Source organism: Aethalodelphis obliquidens, unplaced genomic scaffold (assembly GCF_003676395.1).
Source record: "Aethalodelphis obliquidens isolate GAN/ISIS:26980383/991018 unplaced genomic scaffold, ASM367639v1 scaffold42, whole genome shotgun sequence".
Classification (NCBI taxonomy): domain Eukaryota; kingdom Metazoa; phylum Chordata; class Mammalia; order Artiodactyla; family Delphinidae; genus Aethalodelphis; species Aethalodelphis obliquidens.
Genome location: NW_020837986.1, coordinates 17,222,099 through 17,241,722, shown reverse-complemented (window position 1 = coordinate 17,241,722; position 19,624 = coordinate 17,222,099). Strand labels below are relative to the sequence as shown.

General features: G+C 39.4%; 1 long non-coding RNA gene across 2 annotated transcripts; it reads left to right on the top strand.

The window, feature by feature from the left end:
* The first annotated feature begins 2,319 nt into the window (after positions 1-2,319).
* On the top strand, positions 2,320-18,954 carry LOC113605459 (uncharacterized). 2 transcript variants are annotated; one of them, XR_003427228.1, is made up of 3 exons: positions 2,320-2,505; positions 18,686-18,779; positions 18,904-18,954. It is a non-coding gene; the product is annotated as an uncharacterized LOC113605459 (long non-coding RNA). The 2 variants fall into 2 exon arrangements; XR_003427227.1 differs by lacking the exon at positions 18,904-18,954 and having other exon boundaries at positions 2,326-2,505; positions 18,686-18,811.
* Positions 18,955-19,624: the final 670 nt, after the last annotated feature.

Sequence of the window (19,624 nt, the reverse complement as noted above, 5' to 3'; positions counted from 1 at the left end):
TCTCCACTTGACAGAAGAGAAATCTGTGATCCAAAGAGGTGATACCTGGCTCAAGACTACAGAAGTCACTCACAGAACCAACCAGTCCCTTCAAGCCAGCTTCCATGCCTAACCGTCATGGGACCCAAGGTTTTCTGAGCCAAATTACCATGCATTCCCCTATTAAACCCACAAAACCCTTTGCTTGAAACACTACCCTCAATTTTGCCAGCTAAAAATTATCACCCTGATCCCCTCTCCCAGCTCTCCTAAATTTAAAAAAATGTAGATAGCCCATAAATAAACCCACATACTTTTGGTCAGTTAATCTACAACGAAGGGGGCAAGAATATACAATGGTGAAAATAGTCTGTTCAATAAGTGGTGCTAGGAAAACTGGACAGATACATGTAAAAGAATGAAATTAGAACATTCTCTAACACCATATACAAAAATGAACTCAAAATGGATTAAAGGTCTAAACATTAGACCGGATACTATAAAACTCTTAGAGTAAAACTTAGGCAGAACACTCTTTGACATAAATTGCAGCAATAGTTTTTTTGAATTTGTCTCCTAAAGTAAAGGAAATAAAAGCAAAAATAAACAAATAGGACCTAATTAAACTTAAAAGCTTTTGCACAGCAAAGGAAACCATCGACAAAATGAAAAGATAGGGACTTCCCTGGTGGCATGGTGGTTAAGAATCCATCTGTCAATGCAGGGGACCCGGGTTCGATCCCTGGTTCGGGAAGATCCCACATGCCATGGAGCAACTAATCCCGTGCACCACAACTACTGAAGCCCATGCGCCTAGAGCCCATGCTCCCCAACAACAGAAGCCACCACCTTTGCCTCAACTAGAGAAAGCCCCCGCACAGCAACAGAAGACCAAATGCAGCCAAAAATATAAATAAATAAATTTATATATTAAAAATAAAAAATGAAAAGACAACCTACTGAATGGAAGAAAATATTTTGCAAATGCTATGACCAATAAGGGGTTAATATCGAAAATATATAAACAGCTTGTACAACATCAAAAAAAAACTATCAACTCGATTAAAAAATTGCCAGAAGACCTGAATACACATTTTTCCAAAGAAGATATACAGATGGCCAACAGGCACATGAAAAGATGCTCAACTTAGCTAATCATCAGAGAAATGCATATTAAGATGACCATGAGATATCACCTCACACCTGTCAGAACAGTCATCATCAAAACGAACACAAATAATAAATGTTGGTGAGGATGTGGAGAAAAGGGAACCCTTGTGCACTGTTGCTGGGAATGTAAATTGGTGCAGCCATTGTGAAAAACAGTATGGAGTTTCCTCCAAAAACTAAAAATAGAACTACCATATGATCCAGCAATTCCACTCCTGGGTATATTAATCTGAAAAAAACAAAAACATTAATTCAAGACTACATGCACCCCAATGTTCAATTACCAAGATATGGAAGCAACCTAAGTGTCCATCAACAGATTAATAGATAAAAAAGATGTGGCACACAAACACAATGGAATACCACTCATCCATAAAAAGAAATTTTGCCATTTGAAGCAACATGGATGGACTTGGAGGGCATTATGCTAAGTGAAATAAGTCAGAGAAAGATTGTATGATATCACTTATATGTGAAATCTAAAAAATACAGCAAACTAGTGAATATAACAAAAAAAAAGAAGCAGATGCACAGATATAGAGAGCAAACTAGTGGTTATCAGTGGGGCCGGGGGTGTGTACAATATAGGGGTGAGGGAGTAGGAGGTACAAACTATGGGGTGTAAGATACGCTACAAGGATGTATTGCACAACACAGGGAATACAGCCAATATTTTCTAATAACTGGAAATGGAGTGTAACCTTTAAAAATTCTATAATAGTTCTTTAATTAAAAAAAAAAAAGCTCAAGAAAAAAGAAAAATACGATTTGGGAATCACCAAAGTTCTCACCAGATCCACGAGGGGGCAAAACAGAGTCAGTGGACTTGCTTCCATCCTTTCTCTGGCTCCCAATCGTGGAATACAGAGCAAAGATGAGGCGGACTCTGAGCTTGGGTGGGTAGGCAGGGGCCAAGGGCAGGAGAGGCCCCAGGAGCACGTCAACGGCTCTCCTTCCCTCATATCTACAGTGGAAAGGGTCTCTGCCACCCCCACTGCTAGACAGAAATGTGGTTTCAGCTTCTGAAAAGTCACAAACTCCCTTTGGTTTAAGTGATAATGTAAGACTCACCTGGTGCCAAGAAGGCGGGGCTTCTACATGTCAGTCAGGCATTGGCTGTGGGCTGCCAAGGGAGGGGCATATATCCTACCAAACACGGAGCTCTCTTTGGGCTTTGGGTAATTCTGCAGGGAATAAAGAAGACAGCGGTGAGCCAGTAGCAAGCAACATGAACCACAACTACAGATTGTACACCGACCTGTAATGGGACCTTGATGAGGCACCAACAGTGTCTACTTCAGTCCTGTATCCAGTTTATTCCTGTCCGCATCCAGCCTCTCTCCTGATCTTTCCACGGTAAGAACAGGGGATGGCCTATCCTCATGTGGACCCAGACACTGGGAGAGCGTTTTCACAGCAGCTGGGACAGAGTCTGTGAGAGTCTAATGGATCCTGAGGCCCGACCTCCTGCCACTGGAATCTTCTAAGCGGTTCCTCCTTTAGGAACCCAGGGGAATCTCTCTTGCCAAACATTTGCCTCCTCTCCTGTTTCCTGCCTGACTACAGAGGGATTAGGTCATGCTCTTAGCTTTTGACACATTTTATTTTCCTGGGGACCAGGCTTTTTATGGCTTTGCCAAAAACAAAGGTCCCATCCTCACCACTTTATCACTTAAACCATAAAATGTTTGTGTAAACCATAAAATGTTTGTGTAAACCATAAAATGTTTTAGCTAAAAGAATGCTTTTCTACAGCAGAAATACATACCCACCCAGTCCCTGGTGGCTTTGGGAGCCCACTAAGCACGATAAAGGTTGACAACAACTGAACGTCCAGTATCTGAATCTCCCATGTATCACTGAGGAAATCACCACTGACTTAGCACAGAAATTAAATGACGTTTTTTTCATTCCCTTTTCTAAAACTAAGGGCTTTGCCAATTGGATGCTTCCACCTGGGTCTTTGAATCCCCTGGGCTTCCTATGCCTAAGAAGTCTGCTTTTATCCCAGAGTCTCTGGACCCAGCATCAGTCCCCACTTCTGGCCTTTGGAATTTGCTTCGGTTGGGTCCTCCGACTAGGTGAGGGCTGGCCCCTCAATGCTCCCTGAGCTTGGATATCTCAGTCTCAGAAGTGATCTTAACCCTTAGAGCCCCATTCATGAGATACCAGGCCCCAGCGCAAAGCAGCTGGGAGATCCCATGCTCTCTTTACCCATTCTCATGGCCTCACCATGTGCCCTTCTGAATCTTTTGTAACTTATTGATCCTCTCACTACCTCTCTAACAGGGTGCTCTTTGCTCTTCTCTACCCAATACTCAATATTGGGCCCTTGGGGAGTACCCGGCTCTATGCTAAGGCTCAGCCTGTGTGTATCCCCTTGAAGGGATGAGATGGTTTCTGCCATCTGGCAGAAACCATCTCATCCCTTCAAGTCAAAGGCCCCCAGGCACTCAGTGCTGGGGTTAGAGAGCTGACCCGGAATCTCTGTTTTGCCTCCTGTGCATAAAGATACCCCAGAAAACAGTAAAAAAAAAAAAGAAAAGAAAAGAAAAGAAAAAGAAAAAAGCCAACTTATTAGGTAAAACCCCATCAACTGACAGATAATCTTCACGTCTTCACTGTATATATTTCCTTGGCAGGTAAGAGGCACCTAGGTCTGGTGGAGACAGATAGTTTTCTTTTCCTATTGTAAACTATTTTCATGGCCAAAACAGGGGTCAGATGCTTTGCAAATCAGGTACATGGGTCAGGTTGGGGACATGAGAGAGGGAGGGAGGAGGGAGGAGGGAGGAAAGAGAAAAAGAAGTGAAAACTCTTTCCCAAGAGCTGGAGAGAGCCTGCTCCACATCTTTCCTGAGGATTAGGAAAGGGCTGCAGACAAAGCAGATGGGCCTGAGTACATGATGACCCCACCCTATAGCCTGGAATGAAAAGAGCTATCTTGCCCCACACGCCTACCCCACCTACCTCAGGTGCCCACACCATGGAGGCAGCTCATCCTGGGCTTCCTGTCAAACCATGTCAGAACATGTTGGGGGAATAAATTCCCTTCACTGATTCAGAATATGGAGGGCTTGGGCCCTCTCCATCTACTATAGTTGCCCTGGAATGTGGGTGAGCACCAGTTAACAATTGCTGGGAGATGATATCCAAAGGGCTCTTCTGGGAAAGACTTGCTGAGGGGCATGAGGCCTTGAGGAGAGAGGAAGACAGCAGTGGGGGAGCCCCAGAGTTACCCCCTTCTGCAAGTGCCTGCCTGGAACTGAAGACACAGGCCCTTGTGAGCGTTAGAGCAGTACACACTTTGAACAGGCAGGGGGCTGGTGGGAGTCCCCATGATAGAATCTACAGGCTACAAAAAAAATGTGGAGTGGAGGAGGCAACAGAGTGAGGGTTAGGCCAGACAAAAGGGGCCTGAGGGAGGTCGTCTCCCAAATTGGTACTCTTGGAATCTATCTGGAACATATAAAAATAACCTTGGAGAGCAGGGGAGCTGGAGATCTGGCATGGATCTTCAAGGAGGCTGAAGGGAGACACAGCCCAGCTCTCCCGTAAGGTCTTCCTGATGAAGATACAGCAGAAAGAAAGGCAAAGCAAGATAGCTTGTGACTCCTCATTCCTGTTCCCTCACCATCTGGGACCTGGGAACAGAACGGAATTGATCTTAAGATGTACAGTTGCCACCTGACTGAGACTTGAAGGATGTGACACCAGTGAGTGAGCAGGGGGCTGTGCTGGCCACCAAGGGGCAGCTGTGAGCCCCACATCCTGGCCAACCTGCACAGCTCCTCCTCAAGGAAAGAAAGGCAGGAGAAGAGGCTAAAAGGGCAAAGTAGGAAGACCCTGAGCTCACCTCCTCCCAAGGACACACCATAAAAACAACTATTTACAGAGCACTATCAATGAGAATGACCTGAAGATTAGAAGAAAAGATCTTCTACAGCTTTATGAAGACATAAAGAAGGAGCCACAACAAGTCAAGTAGGAGGAATGGAGATGCAGTATAGTTAAGACTCACATCTCCAGGTAGGCAGTCCACAAACAGAAGAGTAATCACAATTGCAGTGATTCTCCTCAAGGAGAGGTGTCCAAGGCCCACGCTGGACTCCCCAGCCTAGGGATCGTGCACCAGGAAGAAGAGCCCCCCGAACGTTTGGCTTTGAAGGTCATTGGGTCCAGAGAGCTATGGAAAACAGAGACACCACTCTTAAAAAGGCACACACAAAAGCTCCATAGCTGGTGACAGCCATTTTGGGGATCTCATCCTACCACAAGGACACTGGTGTTGGCAAGCACCATTTTGGAGTTATCCCTCTAGCTTATGAGGGCTGGGACCTGGCCTTGCCCATGAGCCAGTAAGCACCAGTCCTAAGACCCCCCAGGCCAAGCAGCTAGCTATATGGGACACAGCACCACTCACCAGCAGGCCAGCTGCCATAAACCCTTCTGTGTCCCACAGGAACCCTGAAACCTGGCCCTGCCCACCAGAGAGCCTAGAACTTGATCCTAAACCACCAGTGGGCTGAAACTAGCCCCATGATCCCCTGGGACCCACAACTACCACCAGGTGACTGGGCCCTGACCACTAGCAGGTCAAGTTGGGAATTCCCTGGGTCATACAGCCAGCCACACAAGGACCAGGTCCCACCCACTAGCAGCTGGCAGCCTCTGCACTAGGCAGGGCTAAGCAAACAACTGAGATGGGAATCAGCCATGCTTACCAGTGTGCTCACAGTAGTCAGACCAATCATAATAGAAGGGCCCACACAGCCCACATAGAGGGTAATCAAAGAGCATATAGCTCTGGTGTCCACAGGGGAGTGGGATACTGGGCCCTCTAGGATGTCCTACAGAAGGCAACTTCTCCAAAATCAGGAAACATAACCAACCTACTTAATGCATAGGAATAAAAACAGAAAATTAGGCAAAATGTGGTGAGAGAGGAACGTGTTCCAAATGAAAGAACAAGATAAAACACCAGAAGAACTAAGCAAGATGGAAATAAGCAATCTACCCAATAAAGAGTTCAGGATAGTGACCATGAAGATTATCAAAGAAGTTAGGAGAAGAATGGATGAACACAGTAAGAAGTTTAACAAAGAGTTAGAAAATATAAAAAAGAACCAAACAGAGCTGAAAAATACAATAACTGAAATAAGAAATACACTAGAAGGAATCAACAGTAGATTAGATGATACAGAGGAACAGATCAGTGAACTGAAAGAGACAGTAGTGGAAATCACTCAAGCTAAACAGAAAAAAAAGAAAAAAGAATTTTAAAAAATGAGGACAGTTTAAGAGACCTCTGGGACAACATCCAGCATACTAATATTCTCATTACAGGAGGAGAGAGAGAAAGGCGCAGAGAACATATTTGAAGACATAACAGCTGAAAACTTCCCTAAACTGGGAAAGGAAACAGACATCCATAGGAAGTACAGAGAGTCCCATTCAGTATCAACCCAAAGAGGACCACACCAAAACACACTGTAATTAAAATAGGAAAAATTAAAGATAAAGAGAAAATATTAAAAGCAGCAAGGGAAAAGCAACTAGTTACATACAAGGGAACTCCGATAAGGCTATCAGCTGACTTTTCAGCAGAAACTCTGCAGGCTAGAAGGGAGTGGCACTATATATTTAGAGTAATGAAAGGAAAACACCTACAACCAAGAATACTCTACCAGGTAAGCCTATTATTCAGATTTGAAGGAAAGAAAAGAGTTTTACAGACTAGCAAAAGCTAAAATAGTTCAGCACCATTAAACTGGCTTTACAAGAAATGATAAAGGGTCTTCTCTAAGTGGAAAAGAAAAGGTCACAACTAGAAATATAGAAATTAGTAGGGAAACATCTCACTGGTAAAGGCAAATATACAGTAAAGGTAGGAGATCAACCACTTATAAAGCTAGTAGGAAGGTTAAAAGACAAAAGGAGTAAAATCATCTATATCTACAATAAGTAGTTAATGATGTAAAATATGATGTCAAACACAGCAAACATGGGGGGGCGGGGGGGCAAAAATGCAGAGTTGTTAAAATGCATTTGAATTTAAGAGATCAGCATCTTAAAATAATCACGTGTATGTATAGATTGCTATATATCAACCTCATGGTAACCACAGACCAAAAATCTGTAATAGATACACACACATAAATGGAAAATCTATACACACACACAAAAGAGAAAGGAATCCAAACATAACACCAAAGATCAAATGATAAGAGAAGAGAGTAAAAAAAGGAGGAACAAAAAAAGAACTATATATATGTATAGTTCTTATATAAATATATATAGTTCTTACATAAATGTATATATATATATTTATATTTGGCCACACCACATGGCTTGCAGGATCTTAGTTCCCTGACCAGAGACTGAACCCGTGCCCTCAGCAGTAAAAGCGTGGAGTCCTAATGACTGGACCACCAGGGAATTCCCAGAAAGAACTACAAAAACAACTCAAAAACAATTAACAAAATGGTGGTAAGTACAAATCAAATATAATTAATTTAATTGTAAATGGACTAAAAGACATAGAGTGGCTGAATGAATAAAAGAACAACACCCATATATATGCTGCCTACATGAGACTCACTCCATATTAAAATACACACAGAGACTGAAAATGAGATGGAAAAATGTACTCCATGCAAATGGAAACAAAAACAAAGTTGGAGGAGCAATACTTATATCAGATAAAATAGACATTCAAACAAACACTGTAAAAAAGACAGAGAAGGGCATTACATAATGATAAAGGGACCAATTCCACAAGAAGATATAGTAACTGTAAATATATACACACCCACCATAGGAACACATAAATACATAAAGTAAATGTTAACGACATAAAACGGAGAAACTGACAGTAACACGATAATATTAGAGGCCCTTAACACCCCACGTATATCAAGACAGAAAATCAATAAGGAAACGCTGACCTTAAATGACACTTTAGAGAATATGGGCTTAATAGATATTACAGAACATTCTATCCAAAAGCAAGAGAATACACATTCTTTTTTTTAAACATCTTTATTGGAGTATAAATGCTTTATAATGCTGTGTTAGTTTCTGCTGTATAACAAAGAGAATAAGCTATACGTATACATATATCCCCATATCCCCTCCCTCTTGCATCTCCCTCCCACCCTCTTTATCCCATCCCTCTGGGTGGTCACAAAGCATGGAGGTGATCTCCCTGTGCTATGCAGCTGCTTCCCACTAGCTATTTTATATTTGATAGTGTATATATGTCAATGTCACTCTCTCACTTCGTCCCAGCTTACCCTTCCCCCTCCCCACATCCTCAAGTCCGTGCTCTACATCTGCGTCTTTATTCCTGTCCTCCTGCCTCTAGGTTCTTCAGGATCCTTTTTTGTTTGTTTGTTTTAGATTCCATATATCTGTGTTAGCATACGGTATTTGTTTTTCTCTTTCTGACTTACTTCACTCAGTATGACAGACTCTAGGTCCATCCACCTCACTACAAATAACTCAGTTTCGTTTCTTTTTATAGCTGAGTAATATTCCATTGTACATATGTGCCACATCTTCTTTATCCATTCATCTGTCGATGGACACTTAGGTTGCTTCCATATCCTGACTATTGTAAATAGTGCTGCAATGAACATTGTGGTACCTGACTCTTTTTGAATTATGGTTTTCTCAGGGTATATGCCCAGTAGTGGGATTGCTGGGTCATATGGTAGTTCTATTTTTAGTTTTTTAAGGAACCTCCATACTGTTCTCAATAGTGAATGTATCAACTTACATTCCCACCAACAGTGCAAGAGGGTTCCCTTTTCTCCACACCCTCTCCAGCATTTACTGTTTGTACATTTTTTAATGATGGCCATTCTGGTGGGTGTGAGGTAGTTTTGATTTGCATTTCTCTACTGATTACTGATGTTGAGCATCCCTTCATGTGTTTGTTGGCAATCTGTATATCTTCTTTGGAGAAATGTCTATTTAGGTCTTCTGCCCATTTTTAGATTGTGTTGTTTGTTTATTTTTGATATTGAGCTGCGTCAGCTGCTTGTATATTTTGGAGATTAACCCTTCATCAGTTGCTTCATTTGCAAATATTTTCTCTCATTCTGAGGGTTGTCTTTTGGTCTTGTTTATTGTTTCCTTTGCTGTGCAAAAGCTTTTAAGTTTAATTAGGTCCCATTTGTTTATTTTTGTTTTTATTTCCATTTTTCTGGGAAGTGGTTCAAAAGGGATCTTGCTGTGATTTCTGTCATAGAGTGTTCTGCCTATGTTTTCCTCTAAGAGTTTTACAGTGTATGGCCTTGCATTTAGTTCTTTAATCCATTTTGAGTTTATTTTTGTGTATGTTGTTAAGGGAGTGTTCTAATTTCATTTTTTTGCATGTAGCTGTCCAGTTTTCCCAGCACCACTTATTGAAGAGGCTGTCTTTTCTCCGTTGTATATTCTTGCCTCCTTTACCAAAGATAAGGTGACTGTATGTGCATGGGTTTATCTCTGGGCTCTCTATCCTGTTATCATATGGTTTTTCATCCTTCAATTTATTAATATGGTGTATCACATTGATTGATTTGCATATATTGAAGAATCCTTGCATTCCTGGGATAAACCCCACTTGATCATGGTGTATGACCCTTTTAATGTGTTGTTGGGTTTTGTTTGCTAGTATTTTTTGAGGATTATTGCTTCTATGTTCATCAGTGATATTGGCCTGTAGTTTTCTTTTTTTGTGACATCTTTGTCTGGTTTTGGTATCAGGGTGATGGTGGCCTCATAGAATGAGTTTGGGAATATTCCGCCTTCAGCTGTATTTTGGAAGAGTTTGAGAAGTGTGGATGTTAGCTCTTCTCTAAATGTTTCATAGAATTCGCCTGTGAAGCCATCTGGTTCTGGGCTTTTGTTTGTTGGAATATTTTAATCACAGTTTCAATTTCAGTGCTTGTGATTGGTCTGTTTATATTTTCTATTTCTTCCTGGTTCAGTCTTGGAAGGTTGTGCTTTTCTAAGAATTTTTCCATTTCTTCCAGGTTGTCCATTTTATTGGCATATAGTTGCTTGTAGTAATCTCTCATGATACTTTGTATTTCCACAGTGCCAATTGTTACTTCTACTTTTTAATTTCTAATTCTATTTATTTGAGTCTTTTCCCTTTTTTTCTTGATGAGTCTGGGTAATGGTTTATCAATTTTATTTATTTTCTCAAAGAACCAGCTTTTAGTTTTATTGATCTTTGCTATTGTGTCCTTCATTTCTTTTTCATTTATTTCTGATCTGATCTTTATGATTTCTTTCCTTCTGCTAACTTTGATTTTTTTTGTTCTTCTTCTTCTTCTTTCTCTAATTGCTTTAAGTGTAATGTTAGGTTGTTTATTTGAGATGCTTCTTGTTTCTTGAAGTAGGATTTTATTGCTATAAACTTCCCTCTTAGAAATGCTTTTGCTGCATCCCATAAGTTTTTGGTTGTCGTATTTTCATTGTCATTTGTTTCTAGGTATTTTTTTAATTTCTTCTTTGATTTCTTCAGTGATCTCTTGGTTATTTAGTAGTGCAGTGTTTAGCCTCCACGTGTTTGTATTTTTTACAGGTTTTTTTTTTCCTGTAATTGATACCTAGTCTCATAACGTTTTGGTCAGAAAAGATACTTGATACAATTTCAATTTTCTTAAATTTACCAAGGCTTGATTTGTGACCCAAGGTATGATCTATCCTGGAGAATGTTCTATGAGCACTTGAGAAGAAAGTGTATTCTGTTGTTTTTGGATAGAATGTCCTACAAATATCAATTAAGTCCAGCTTGTTTAATGTATCATTTAAAGCTTGTGTTTCCTTATTTATTTTCATTTTGGATGATCTGTCCATTGGTGAAAGTGGGGTTAAAGTCCCCTACTATGATTGTGTTACTGTCAATTTCCCCTTTTATGGCTGTTAGTTTTTGCCTTATGTATTGAGGTGCTCCTATGTTGGGTCCATAAATATTTACAATTGTTATATCTTCTTGGACTAATCCCTTGATCATTATGTAGTGTCCTTCATTGTCTCTTGTAATAGTCTTTATTTTAAAGTCTATTTTGTCTGATATGAAAATTGCTACTCCAGCTTTCTTTTGATTTCCATTTGCTTGGAGTATCTTTTTGCATCCCCTCACTTTCAGTGTGTATGTGTCCCTAGGTCTGAAGTTGGTCTCTTGTAGACAGTATATATACAGGTCTTGTTTTCTGTATCCATTCAGCCAGGCTATCTCTTTTGGATGGAGCATTTAATCCATTTACATTTAAGGTAGTCATTGATATGTATGTTCCTAATGCCATTTTCTTAATTGTTCTGGGTTTGTTTTTGTAGGTCTTTTCCTTCTCTTGTGTTTCCTCCCTAGAGAAGTTCCTTTAGCATTTGTTGTAAAGCTGGTTGGGTGGTGCTGAATTCTCTTAGCTTTTGCTGGTCTGTAAAATTTTTAATTTCTCCATTGAATCTGAATGAGATCCTTGCTGAGTAGAGTAATCTTGGCTGTAGGTTTTTCCCTTTCATCACTTTAAATATGTCCTGCCACTCCCTTCTGGCTTGCAGAATTTCTGCTGAAAGCTCAGCTGTTAACCTTATGGGGATTCCCTTGTATGTTATTTTTTGCTTTTCTCTTGCTGCTTTTAATATTTCTTCTTTGTATTTAATTTTTGATAGATTGATTAATATGTGTCTTGGCGTGTTTCTCCTTGGATTTGTCCTGTATGGGACTCTCTGTGCTTCCTGGACTTGATTGACTATTTACTTTCTCATATTAGGGAAGTTTTCAACTATAATCTCTTCAAATATTTTCTCAGTCCCTCTCTTTTTCTCTTCTACTTCTGGAACCCCTATAATTCAAATGTTGGTGCATTTAATGTTGTCCCAGAGGTCTCTGAGACTGTCTCAATTCTTTTCATTCTTTTTTCTTCATTCTGCTCTGTGGTAGTTATTTCCACTCTTTTATGTTCCCAGTCACTTATCCATTCTTCTGCCTCAGTTATTCTGCTATTGATTCCTCCTAGAGAATTTTTAATTTCATTTATTGTATTGTTCATCATTGTTTGTTCTTTAGTTCTTCTAGGTCCTTGTTAAATGTAGCTTGTATTTTCTCCATTCTATTTCCAAGATCTTCGATATCTTTACTATCATTATTCTGAATTCTTTTTCAGGTAGACTGCCTATTTCCTCTTCATTTGTTGGTCTGGTGGGTTTTTACTTTGCTCCTTCATCTGTTGCATATTTCTCTGTCTTCTCATTTTACTTAACTTACTGTGTTGGGGGTCTCCTTTTTGCAGGCTGCAGGTTCATAGTTCCCATTGTTTTTAGTGTCTGCCCCCAGTGGCTAAGGTTGGTTCAGTTGGTTTTGTAGGCTTCCTGGTGGAGGAGACTGGTGCCTGTGTTCTGGTGGATGAGGCTGGATCTTGTCTTTCTGGTGAGCAGGACTGTGTCTGATGGTGTGTTTTTCAGTGTCTGTGAACTTATTATGATTTTAGGCACCCTCTCTGATAATGGGTGGGGTTGTGTTCCTGTCTTGCTAGTTGTTTGGCATTGAGTGTCCAGCACTGGAGCTTGCTGGTTGTTGAGGGGAGCTGGGTCTTAGCGTTGAGACAGAGATGTCTGGGAGAGCTCTTGCAGATTGATATTATGTGGGACTGGGAGGTCTTTGGTGGTCCAGTGTCCTGAACTCAGCTCTCCCACCTCAGAGCCTCAGGCATGACACCCAGCTGGAGCACCACAACTCAGCTGCGGCAGGCACCTGAGGACAAGATGGTGGCAAGCGTGGCCGAAGCAGCATGGCAGGCTGGGTGCATGCTACATGATGTGCAGAACGTGCCACCACTGCAACCACTGCATGGGAGAGAGCTCACAAGGGGGGCTGCACAGCTGCGAGCTGCGAGCAGAGCTGGTCCACACAGGTGCTTTGATTCAGAGTTTCAGCTCTGATCTGATGAAGAAATCTTCCTTAAACTTCTTTGAACCCTGGAAATGATTCAACTTGATCAGCAATTCCATAATGTGTCCAAGTGCCAAGAAACTTTAGAATTGGGGGGGTACTCCAGAGAGCCCCCAGCACAGGTCAGGCAGTTCTTTCTGAAGCACCAGGAAGACCACACATTCTTTTCAAGTGCACATGGAACATTCTCCAGGACAGATCACATGCTAGGCCACAAAACAGCCTCAGTAAATTTAAGAAAATTGAAATCATATCAAATATCTTTTCTGACTAAAATGCTATGAGACTAGAAATCAACTACAAGGGGGGAAAACTGCAAAAAGAAATCATAGAAGAAATTCTAAAATGCCTGGAGACAAAAAATAAAAACAGAACAATCTAAAATCTATGCAGGATGCAGGAAAAGCAGTTCTAAGAGGAACATTTATAGAGATACAAGCCTACCTCAGGGAACAAGAAAAACTCAAATTAACATTACACTTAAAAGAACTAGAGGAAGAACAACATAACCCAAAGTTAGTAGAAGGAAAAAATAATAAACATCAGAGCAGAAATAATGGAAATAGAAACAAAAAGAAAAGATCAATGAAACTAAGAGCTGATTCTTTGAAACGATAATCAAAATTGATAAAACGTTAGCCAGGCTGATCAAGAAAAAAAGAGAGAGGGCCCAAATCAATAAAATCAGAAATGAAAAAAGAGAAGTTACAACCAACATCACAGAATTACAAATGATCAAAGTGATTACTATGAATAATTTTACTCCATAAAATGGACAATGTAGAATAAATGAAAAAGATTATAGACACATACAACCTCTCAAGACTGAACCAGGAAGAAATAGAAAATATGACTAGACTGATTACCAGGAATGAAATTGAATCAGTAATTTTTAAAACTCCTAAGAAACAGAAGCCCAGAAGCAGATGGTTTCACAGGTGAATTCTACCAAACATTTATTTATTTTTTTAATGTCTTTATTGGAGTATAATTGCTTTACAATGGTGTGTTAGTTTCTGCTTTATAACAAAGTGAATCAGTTATACATACACTTATATTCCCATATCTCTTCCCTCTTAGCAAACATTTAAAGAAGAGTTAACACTATTCTTCTGAAATAATTTCAAAAAAATTGCAGAGGAAAAAAATGCTTCTGAACTCAGTCTATGAGGCCAGCATCACCCTGATACCAAAACCAGATAAAAATATCTCAAAAAAAGAAAATTAAAGGCCAATATCGCTAATGAACATAGATGCAAAAATCCTCAACAAAATATTAGCAAACCAAATTCAACAATACATCAAAAACATCATACAGCATGAACAAATGGGATTTATCCCATGGATGCAAGTATGGTTCAATATCTGCACACATTAACAAATTGAAGAATAAAAGCCATATGATCATCTCAATAGATGCACAAAAAGCTTTTGACAAAATTCAACACCATTTATGAATAAAACTCTCAACAAAGTGGGTATAGAGGGAACATACTTCAATATAATAAAAGCTGTATGTGACAAGACCAGACCACAGCTAACATCATTGGTAAAACCTGAAAGTATTTCCTTGTTAGATCAGGAACAAACAAGTATGTCCACTCTCACTATTTTATTCAACATAGTATTGGAAGCCATGGTCACAGCAATCAGAAAAAGAAAGAAAAGAAGTACAAATTGGAAAGGAAGAAGTACTATTGACAGATGACATGATACTATACATAGAAAATCCTAAAGACACCACCAAAAAACTGTAAGAACTCATCAGTGAATTTCACAAAGTTGCTGGATGCAAAATTAATATACAGAAATTTGTTGCATTTCTATACCCTAACAATGAACTATCACAAAGAGAAATTAGGAAGACAATCTCATTTGCAATTGCATCAAAAAGAATAAAATACTTAGTAATGAATCCAACTAAGGAGGTAAAAACCTGTACTTGTAAAACTATAAAACACTGATAAAAGAAATTGAAGATGACACAAACAAATGGAAAGATATACCATGCTCATGAATTGGAAGAATTAATATTGTTAAAATGACAATAGTACCCAAGGCAATCTACATATTCAATGCAATCCCTATCAGAATACCAATGATATTTTTCACAAAACTAGAACAAATAATTCTAAAATTTGTATGGAAACACAAAAGACCTTGAACACCAAAACTGTTTTGAGAAAGAACAAAGCCAGAGGTACCACACTCATGATTTCAAACTATACTACAAAGCTACAGTAGTCAAAGCAGTATAGTACTGGCACAAAAAAACAGACACATAGATGAATGGAACAGGATAGAGATCCCAGAAAGGAACCCACATTTACATGGTCAATTAATCTATGATGAAGGAGGCAAGAATATAGAGTGGGGAAAAGATAGCCTCTTTAACAAATGGTGTTGTGAAAACTGGACAGCTACATACAAAAGAATCAAACTGGACTACTTTCTCACACCATATACAAAAATAAGCTCAAAATGAATTAAATACTTATATTTAAGACCTGAAACTTTAAAAATTCTAGAGGAAAACATAGCAGTATGTTCACTGACATCAGTCTAGCAATATTTTTTAGGATATGTCTCCTCCTAAATAGGCAAGGGAGACAAAAGCAATAAAAAATGAGACTACAGCACACTAATAAGCTTTTGCACAACAAAGGAAACTACCAACAAAATGAAAAGGCTGCCTACTGAATGGGAGAATATATTTGCAAATTATATACCTGATAATGGGTTAATATCAAAAATACACAAAGAACTCATACAATTCAACATCAAAATTAAAAATAACCCAATTAAAAACTGGACAGAGGATCTGAATAGACATTTCCCCAAAGAAGACATATGGATAACCAATAGGCACATGAAAAGATGCTCAATATCACCAATCATCAGGAAAATGCAAGTCAAAAGTATATTGATATCACCTCGACCTGTCAGAATGGCTACTATCAAAAAGACAACAAAAAACAAGAGTTGGCAAGGGACTTCCCTGGTGGTGCAGTGGTTAAGCATCCACCTGCTAATGCAGTGGACTTGGGTTCAAGCCCTGGTCCAGGAAGATCCCACATGCCGCGGAGCAACTAAGCCCATGAGCCACTACTGAACCTGCGAGCCACAACTACTGAAGCCTGCGTGCCTAGAGCCTGTGCTCCTCAACAAGAGAAGCCCCACAATGAGAAGCTGCACACCACAACAAAAAGCCCGCGTGCAGCAACGAAGACCCAATGCACCCCAAATAAATAAATAATTTTTTAAATGGGTGCTTTAAAAAAAAAAAAGAGTTGGCGAGGATGTGGAGAAAGGGAACACTCCTGCGTCGTTGGTGCAGCCACTATGGAAAACAGTATGGAGGTTCCTCAAAAATTGAAAATAGAACTACCATATAATCTAGCATTTCTACTCCTGAATATTTATCCAAAGGAAGAAAAACTAATTTGAAAAGTTATGTGCACCCCAATGTTCATTGCACAATTTACAATAGCCAAGATATGGAAGAAACCTAAGTACCCATCAATAGATGGGTGGATAAAGAAGATGTGAGATATATATATAGATATATAGATAGATAGATAGATATAATATGATGATAGATGATGATGATAGATAGATAGATAGATAGATGATAGATAATTGATAGATAGATAGATATTACTCAGCCATGATAAAGAATGAAATCTTGGCATTGTGACAATATGGATGGACCTCTAAGGTATTATGCTAAGTGAAATAAGTCAGACAGAGAAAGACAAATACTGTATGATTTCACTTATATCTGAATCTAAAAAACAAAACAAATGAACAAATGCAGCAAAACAGAAACAAAGTCATAGATCTAGAGAACAAAGAGATGGTTGCCCAAGGAAAAAAGGGAGAGAGAGAAATAAGTGAGGGAGATTAATAGGTACAAACTTCCAGTTGCAAAATAAGTAAGTCATGGATGTGAAATGTAGAGAGAGGGGAATATAGTCAAAAATATGTAATACCTTCGTATGGTGACTTACCTTAACTAGACTTATCATGGTGATCATTTTGAAATGCATAGAGGAGTTCCCTGGTGGCCTAGTGGTTAGGATTCTGGGCTTTCACTACTGTGGCCCAGGTTCAATCTCTGGCTGGGGAACTGAGATCCCACAAGCCATGCAGTGCAGCCAAAAAAAAAAGAGAAAATACAGACATATTAAATCACTATACTGGGCACCAGAAAATAACATAGGTCAACAAACAAAAACTCATAGAAAAATAGGTTTGATTTGTGGTTAACAGAGACTGGGGGTGGAGGGAATTGGATGAAGGTAATCAAAAGGTACAGACTTCCAGTTATAAGATAAATAAGCACTATGAATATAATGTATAACATGATTAGTATAAATAACACTGTGGTATGTTATATATGAAAGTTATTAAGAGAGTAAATCCTGAGTTCTCATCACAAGGAAAATTTTTTTCTATTTCTTTTTTCTGTCTGTACAAGATGATGGATATACACTAAACTTATTGTGATAATCATTTCATGATGTATGTAAGTCAAATTATTAAGCTGTACACTTTAAACATATACGGTGCTATATGTCAATTATAGCTCCAAAACTGGAAGAAAAATAAATAAAATAAAATAAGCCAGAAAAGAAAAAGCCGGGTTCTAGCTGGCTAAGACCTTGCTTTAAAAATTCCATCCAGGGGCTGTTCCAATGACCCCATGAGGGCTTCTCAGTTTGGGAGGGGTGAGATGCTCTCCAAGAAACCTTGGTCCCAATAGGCAGGCCCTAACTAAGCCAGCCAGGTTTCAGCCCTAAAACTGAGAACCTATACTATAATAACTTGGCCTTGGTGGGAACTCCAATCCTGGCCTGAGACTGTCTCCCCAATGCATTGCAGTCTTTTGTGTATTCAATATTTATTGAGAATCTACTATGCACCAGGCACCCTAGCAGACACTTGGGATTCTTCACTGAACAAATCAAAGACTCCGGCCCACCTGGGGCTTTTAATCTCTGAAAAGAATGTGCCATCAAACCATTCACAGTTACCCCTGATTGGCCATAATGGATTGGGTGACTTGGAATTAAGCTATCCTGCACCTTACAACCTCAGACAGCTCAGTCAAGTGATTATGAGGAGGCTTGTCTTACAACTTGAGCCTTAGGTCTTCTGATCATCAGACCTAGAGAGTGATTAAGAGAACCAAGGAAGCCTGAGTCTAGGAGAGATCTCAATTTTTCAATAAGTATGTGACTTCTGTTTCTTTCTCCCAAAAATTGAATCTAGCCCCTTATTGTTTGAAAATTGCAATGTGTTGCCATTTGACTAGTGTTATTCATGTAGCATTAATCTGCTGCTTATTTGATCTGAAATTGAAAGGCTCAAATAAAACTTGCACCTGGGTTTTATTGCATCATGAAGAATGGTCTGGAGAAGGGCCTTTGTGTATCAAGGTCCAAAATGTCAAAATCTCATCCTGTTTTTCCAAAGGTTGGTTCCCCTCCCTGGCTTCTCAGCATTCTTCCTGCATCTTCTCCAGATTTTAGCTGGAAATCTTAGTGTCACATCTAATTCTTCCCTCTCTTTTTTTCCCCAAAATAGTGTGGTGGAAGTGACAGAAAGCATTGCAAGGAATCTTAGAACAGCAGTAAACAAGAGTAAAGAAGAAGGAACAATGAAAAGCACAAAAATATGGGTAAATACAATAAATTTTTCTTCTCCTCTTGAGTTTTCTAAATTATGTTTGACAGTTAAAGCAAAATTTATAACACTGGGCTTCCCTGGTGGCACAGTGGTTAAGAATCCGCCTGCCAATGCAGGGGACACGAGTTTGAGCCCAGGCCTGGGAAGATGCAACATGCCACAGAGCAACTAAGCCCGTGAACCACAACTACTGAGCCTGTGCTCTAGAGTCCGCAAGCCACAACTGCTGAGCCTGCACTCCACAACTACTGAAGCCGCATGCCCTAGAGCCCGTGCTCCACAGCAAGAGAAGCCACTGCAATGAGAAGCCCATCCACCACAACAAAGAGCAGCTCCCACTTGCCACAACTAGAGAAAGCCTGCACACAGCAACAAAGACACAATGCAGCCAAAAATAAATAAATAAAATAAATTTATTTTAAAAAATTTATAACACAATATGATATGGTTCTCGATGAATGTAGAGTAAATATTTAAGACAATTATATCATAAATGAAGGAAGGTAATGGGATATAAGGAAGGTAAGGTTTTATACTTCACTCAAACTGGGAAAGCATCAATACCAGTAGACTGTGTTAAGTTATTTAAAAGATTTGAAATCACACAAGGTGGGTTCTTTGACCACAGTGGAATAGATATAGATATAAACATAGATATGGATATGGATAGATATAAATGTATATACATAGATAGAAATATATCTAGAACAACCACTTTAAAAATTACCCAAAGGGATACACCCAAAAAACACTATAAATAAATCAAAATGGAAGGAAATACTCAAGTAACACATAAGAAGGGAAAAAAATACAAAGAGAACAGAAAAATTTGAAATA